Raw genomic sequence first — 6,024 nt, 5'->3', positions numbered from 1 at the left:
AATACCTTTCTTATCATCTTTTAATTTGGGCTTTGGTTCCTTCTTTCCACAGGCAGTGAGTGTTGATAGCAGTCAGGTCCCCATCATCTGTTCACTGGAGTTTATCCTAACTGGCAGGCAGTTCAAACATACCATATCGACTATTACCACTTATGCCTAAATTTTTTGCTAATAGCAAAAGAATTTATTTGCTAATAGAAGAGAAAAAAATACATTCATACAGGAAAGCCATTTTAACATTATACATTTAACATTCATTTTAATACTTGTGAAAAGCCAATATTATAATATGTATTTATAACAATCTCCCCTCTTCTGTTTTATAAATCATTTGTCTTGAGCAGTAATTCTGGTTTTCTGGCATCTATTATTCACTCTTTTTTTTTTTCCCACAAATCAATTTAGCTTCTTCAAGAGTCTTCTGTATTATTTTGTTTCTTCAATACCATGATCTTTTGTGCTGTTCCAGATGCAGCCAATTTTGGGTCTATAGGCATTGTTACCACCTGTATGCCTTGGACTATACTGGTTATTAGCCGAATTAAACAGAGGATCAAGCAAGGAAGAAATATTAAACTAGCTGTAGCACATAAGAGGAAGAAACCTAGCTTCTTCCACCATTTTATCCCAAATACACTATCCCACCAGCTAGTGGTCAGCATTGATTCTCATTTCTGTCCTGGTACATGGGCTATTTTTCTGATATTCTTGGCGATATCTAGAACAGCATCTCCGTTGTCATCAATTTTTAAACAACAATCTGATGTATCAAATTTCCCACAAACACCTCCTTCTTCAGCCAATAAATAGTTTGAGGCCAACCTATTCTGATACACTGCAGTTCTGAGCTGGCATTGCTAACTAACTGTTAATTCCATGGCTCCAGCTGTTTCATTAGTTATTATTTCTACAACAGCTTGGAGACCTATGATACAATTTAGGATATAAATTTGGGTTCAATATCCCCAACTTCCATCTTGTGCCCATATGTTTCCTATATGCATTCAGGAGGCCATGTCTCATTCCCTCATTTTTTAAATCCTTCAATCAATTCCCTTTTATTTCTTTTTAGGTCTTCATAAACTGGTACTCCTAATTGATCTTCATCTAGTCCTGGTAAGAGGCAAAACTCCGTCTGAATGATTCCCAGGGTACAACTCCCTTTCCACTGTGAAAGGAGTCTTGAGTATGTTCTTTCCCCACATATCCAAAATAAGCTATTTGGTGCTTTCCAATAATTATTTTTTTCATATTGATTTATATTTTCCTAAAATTTGGATATTTCTGGCATTCTAAAATAATGATTTTTCCTGTAAAATTCATTACATTGGAAGAGCCTGGTTTCATTATCACACTTCCAATTCTTTTCTTTTGTCTTTCTCTGAGTCCAATACAGAGTTGATTCCTCTGGGATCCACCATGTAGAAGTTCCATTACTAACTTTTATACCTTTTTCAGGGAGTATTTATTACTTCGTTAAGAAAATTTTTCCCAGTACACCAGAGACATTCTTCCCTTATCACTGCTGAACTTAGAACCCACCCTTCTGGTCAGCTCCCCTCTCTTATATTTGTCTGGTTCCACTTAAGGAGTTCCACTGAGCTTAAACTACTGCCTTTCCATGGCCATTCCTCTGTCATCAAAGCCCCTCCACAGACCCAACAGTTGGTTATGTTAAGTTCCTTACTTACCCTTTCCCCTAATTCCACAAACTGGTTCTTTCCCAATCTTGAGATATCTATTTCCCTGTTTAACTGCTGTTTAAGCTTTGTATACAGGTCTTGACATGAGGTTAATACAGGGCTAGATTGCTGTGCTGGCTTTGCCTTTTTGCTTACCAGTTGTTCTTTTGCCAAATCTTGGACTTTTCTCCCTACTGGCAAATGTGAAACAAATCCATTTCTCTCCTTTTGGACATGCGTTTCTCAATCTGTTACCACTTGTTCCTAGATTTTCTGCAATTCAATATTTTTTCCCATTTTGCATACAAGTACTTAATTTGATTAGGTCATAACAGTGACTGTTGACATAGGTGTGAGTAATAAAAAAGGAACTGCAGTGTTTTTCCATGTAAAGCTTTCAGTAGCATTTGTAACATGGCCTTGCCAGTGTCTTGAAAGGGAAAAGACAAAGATAAGTGACAGAAGAAGGACTAACAGAGGTCTGGTATGTCTTATACTCCCACCTCCCATGCCTATGGGGTTTCTAGCCCATAAGAGGTGTATATGATCTTGGTGGCAAGTAAAGCAGCCAACCTGGTCTTGCTCTCTATTTCTTTGTCACTTCCTTTTTTTGCAATTTCTAGGTAAATTGTTTTTGACACCTCTTAACCAAAGTCTCCCACCATTCCTCAGGTATTTCCTATTCAACAGGAACTAGTAATTCCCATCCACAAAGCAAAGTTATTATTTAAGTTGTTCTTAATAGATTTGGCATACAACACTTCATGCAATGAGAGGCTTAACTTCATGAACTGCAATACCAATTTTTCTACAATTTAAACATTTACTTTTAACCCAGTTAGTATGTTCAGTATTGGCATGATTCAGTCAGGGAATATGGTATGGCACTCATGAAAATTGTAATCCCCCCCCACTTCTTTATATAAGTCACAGGCTAAAGCCAGAACATGAGGATCTCTTGACTGAAACAGTCCTGATCCTCCTGTTTGAAGTGGAGGTATTCTTCCCCAAGGTGGGTATCAAAGGTGTTTCAGAACTTGTCCAGGCAGCACTCAAAACCAATGATATAAGCTTAGCCTTACTTCCTGGATTGGCGTGATGCTTTGTACATTCCTTGGATCATTTGGATTGCCCCAGTTCATTACTACCCAGTCCCCACTTAAGTGTCAATTTGGTATCACCTGGTTTAGATGTTACAGTCCACTCTTCAGGTTCTTTCACTGGTCTTTTGATTGGCATGGATCCACCCTCGTTCCCTGGTGTGGGTTGCTGCTTCAGTTGTCAGCAGTCTGTTATAAATGATTAGTCAATTTGATTAGTAAAAAGAAGAAATTTATTCTATAATCAAATTACAATCATAAAAACGAAACCATAAGCAAAAATCAGTTTGGTGCTGTGCCAGGTGAACAGCACTGGGTGAGACAGGAAGGAAGCTATCTGCAGCACTTCCCCACCATGCTTCACAAACTGCAACTATCCCAAGGTGCTTTTTATATGTTTTCAGGCTCTTCGGTGGTCCTTTAGAATACACTGCTTGCATACAAATATTCATGCTGGGCATATATGTTGTAATTTCGTCAGGTTTCTTGGAAATGCACTTCTTGCAGATGAATATTTATGAGTGCAGTCTTATCGGATGGGGGTTTCTTGGAGATATGCCCCTTGCAGATGAATATTCATGTTGGCCTTGCTGCATATCACTATAATCTCGTCAGGGAAGGTTTCCTGGAAATATGCTAGGATTCTTGTCAGACAAGATTATAACTTTAGCACGAATTTATTCATGCCATGTATCACAAGCAGTACTTGAATAGTACGTCTCAATAGCACAGGGACAGTGAAAACATCACATTAGGATTTTCCATCAAAATTCTCAAAAAACTTTTGGGTTTTTTAAAAAAAGCTTAACAGTAAACGTAGAGGCAATTTTTTCTTTTTGTGAGCTATAACTAGTTAAACAAGACTAGGTTAGTCTTGACATCAGATGAATCACTTTTATTACCTTTCCACCCTCTGGGTAATATCTAACTGTTCAGCGTCACAGACTTCTTTTAACAGTTTCTTAGAACAAATAAAAAACAAAAAAAACAAAAAAAACCCCTCCTCTTAGCAACGAGAGGGAAAAAAGAAAAAAAAAAGGAGGAAATATAAATCTGGCTTTAAGAAATCAAAATTAGAGAACTTGGCAAAGTTTGGAGAGCTAGGGAGAGATTAAGGCTAGTTTTTCCTTGGTTTTATCACTCTTTGCTCTTTTTATGCACAGCAGCTCTTTCAGGCTGTCCTTTACTCCTCCCCTACTGCTGCAGCGGCTCCAGCCAGGGCAGGGTCTGTTTTAGCAGCTCGCTCTGCTCTGCGGGTGTGGGTTACTCATAGACCTGCATGGGGACCCTGGGGGCAAAGCCTGTGCCCCGCCTCCCTCTTCTGCGCTGTCCCCACACACGCAGGACTGGCGTGCTCAGCACACCCAGCCCCCGCCAAAGCTGAGGCAGTAGCGCCTGGAGAGCACAGCGCTGGGCTTCAGTGCTCGGGTCTGGGGTCTCTGCCACCGGGCCAGCCCACTCTTCAGTGGCAAACCACACAAACTGGGCCCAGCGCCGCCGCCGGGCCGACAAGCATGTCCGGCAACCTTGCGCTCCTCGAGACCCTGGCACAATCTAGGCAGGTCCCAACCCCAGCAGCACCCCTCACAAATCGGGCCCCGCTGGCCACCAGTCAGACAGACCAGGCCTCGCTACTGCCTCCGAGATCCCGCTGCTTGCATAGAAGCAGTCAACTCCCAAACGTGGCAACCCCCAACTTGGCATCTCCAGGTGTTCCCGGTATCTTCCTTGTCTGGCACAACTTCTGTTCTTAATTGTATTTGCAAGTCCCCTCCCAAAAAGTTAATGTCTGTTCCAGGAAGTAATAAGACATCTCTTGTTCTTCCTCTAATTTCTACAGCTCCAATGACAGGAATCTCAAACCCTTCTTTCCCTGCTACCTTTACTGTGTTACCACTTACACCACATCCTTCTGGAATCTTTACCACGTAAGTTCTTTCATAAATTCTAATACTTCTTCGTGGGGGCCCCCAAAGTTATCAAAGGCTTCAGATGGCACTCTACTCCCAAAAAAAAAAAATAAACAGAGCTTACTTCCTCCCCACTCTCTCCCTGAATGCATCTCCTGGAATTTTTCCAAACCCCTCTCCAAACATCACTGCTCTTCCCAAAATTCCAGATTTTAAGCAGAGACAGAGCCCACCACTGCAGAAACCCACAGCACAACCACACAGAGAATTCTCCAGGGACCCAGAAAAACAAGAGCTGCAGCCACAGAGTGCCCCCAGATTGGAGCTGACACCACACGTTAGCACAGCTCCGCATCCCACTCACACATCAGGCCAAGAAAGAGCTCTCTGAGATAGTCCCATATTAGTCCCCACTCCCAGAATCACAGAACTAAATGTGTCCGAGGCGCTACAAGACCCCGGCATGGAAAATTCAGGTCCCAGAGGAACCCCTTCAAGTCTTTCACCATTTGAAGTAGGGACAGGGAACAACCCACTCCACAGCACGTTTCTGACCAGTTTCGCAGCTTCAGTAGGCTCCCAGGAGACATTGAGAGCCCCCCTGATCCACCTGCACCTGGAGCAGGGAGCAGGGAACCCATACCAACATGTGGGGCTCAACCAGCCCACCTGAAGCCACCGGAAGAACCGGACCAGGGTTCTGTGGGCTGGAAACAGCCCTAAATGAGTCTAAATCCATGGGCACCAAGATCCAGACGGCCCCTGCCCTCACCTCACCTGAGAGGGAAGGGCTAAATTCATTCCCAGAGCACCCCCTATGACCCAGCTGCACTGGAGGACCTGTGGAGTCCGACCCGACCCACCGCTATCAAGGGCTCCAGGAGTCCCACTCCGCTCCTAAGGCTGATCCACCACTCCAAGTGATGCAGCAGGCAACATCTCCTCAGGGAGTAGCTGTGGTTGTCACCCTGAGAATCAGGCCTTCAGTATTGTTTTTCTGTAAGTTCTAGCCACTTTCCCAAGGAAGTAACTATAAACATAGGTGTTTATACATTCCATTAAAGATAAGCCTTTTGATGGACGTCTCTCACGGCCAGTGCGGTTGGGAAGGTGTTAACCTGACTATTCAATCCTTGGTCGTGGTCGGAAGCCTATAAACACTGAAAAAATAAACTACTCTCTTTCACCACACCTCAAGCTGAGGTCATGTGACTTTTTTTTTTTTTGTCCAACAGTGACATCTGGTGGTCGCGAAGTGTATTGCAGGTGACGGTTGCAAGGTACTGTCTAGCCCTGGGGCCATGGCTGCCTTTGGGTTTTCTCCTACAGAAA

The 6,024-nt window shown here is 43.0% G+C and overlaps 1 protein-coding gene across 1 annotated transcript in view; it reads right to left on the bottom strand.

Annotated features, from left to right (window-relative positions):
- Positions 1-2,882: 2,882 nt before the first annotated feature.
- The window catches only part of MGARP (mitochondria localized glutamic acid rich protein), a 54,293-nt gene continuing 51,151 nt past the window's right edge, over positions 2,883-6,024 (bottom strand). The window contains exon 6 of the mRNA XM_086889872.1: positions 2,883-2,971. The gene's annotated coding sequence lies outside the window, so the exon portion shown is untranslated. The remainder of the gene's footprint in view (positions 2,972-6,024) is intronic.

This window comes from Cyanistes caeruleus, chromosome 5 (assembly GCF_971803275.1).
Source record: "Cyanistes caeruleus chromosome 5, bCyaCae1.hap1.1, whole genome shotgun sequence".
Taxonomy (NCBI): Eukaryota; Metazoa; Chordata; class Aves; order Passeriformes; family Paridae; genus Cyanistes; species Cyanistes caeruleus.
The sequence above is the reverse complement of the archived record's forward strand: the minus strand, read 5'-3'. Positions and strand labels throughout refer to the sequence as shown.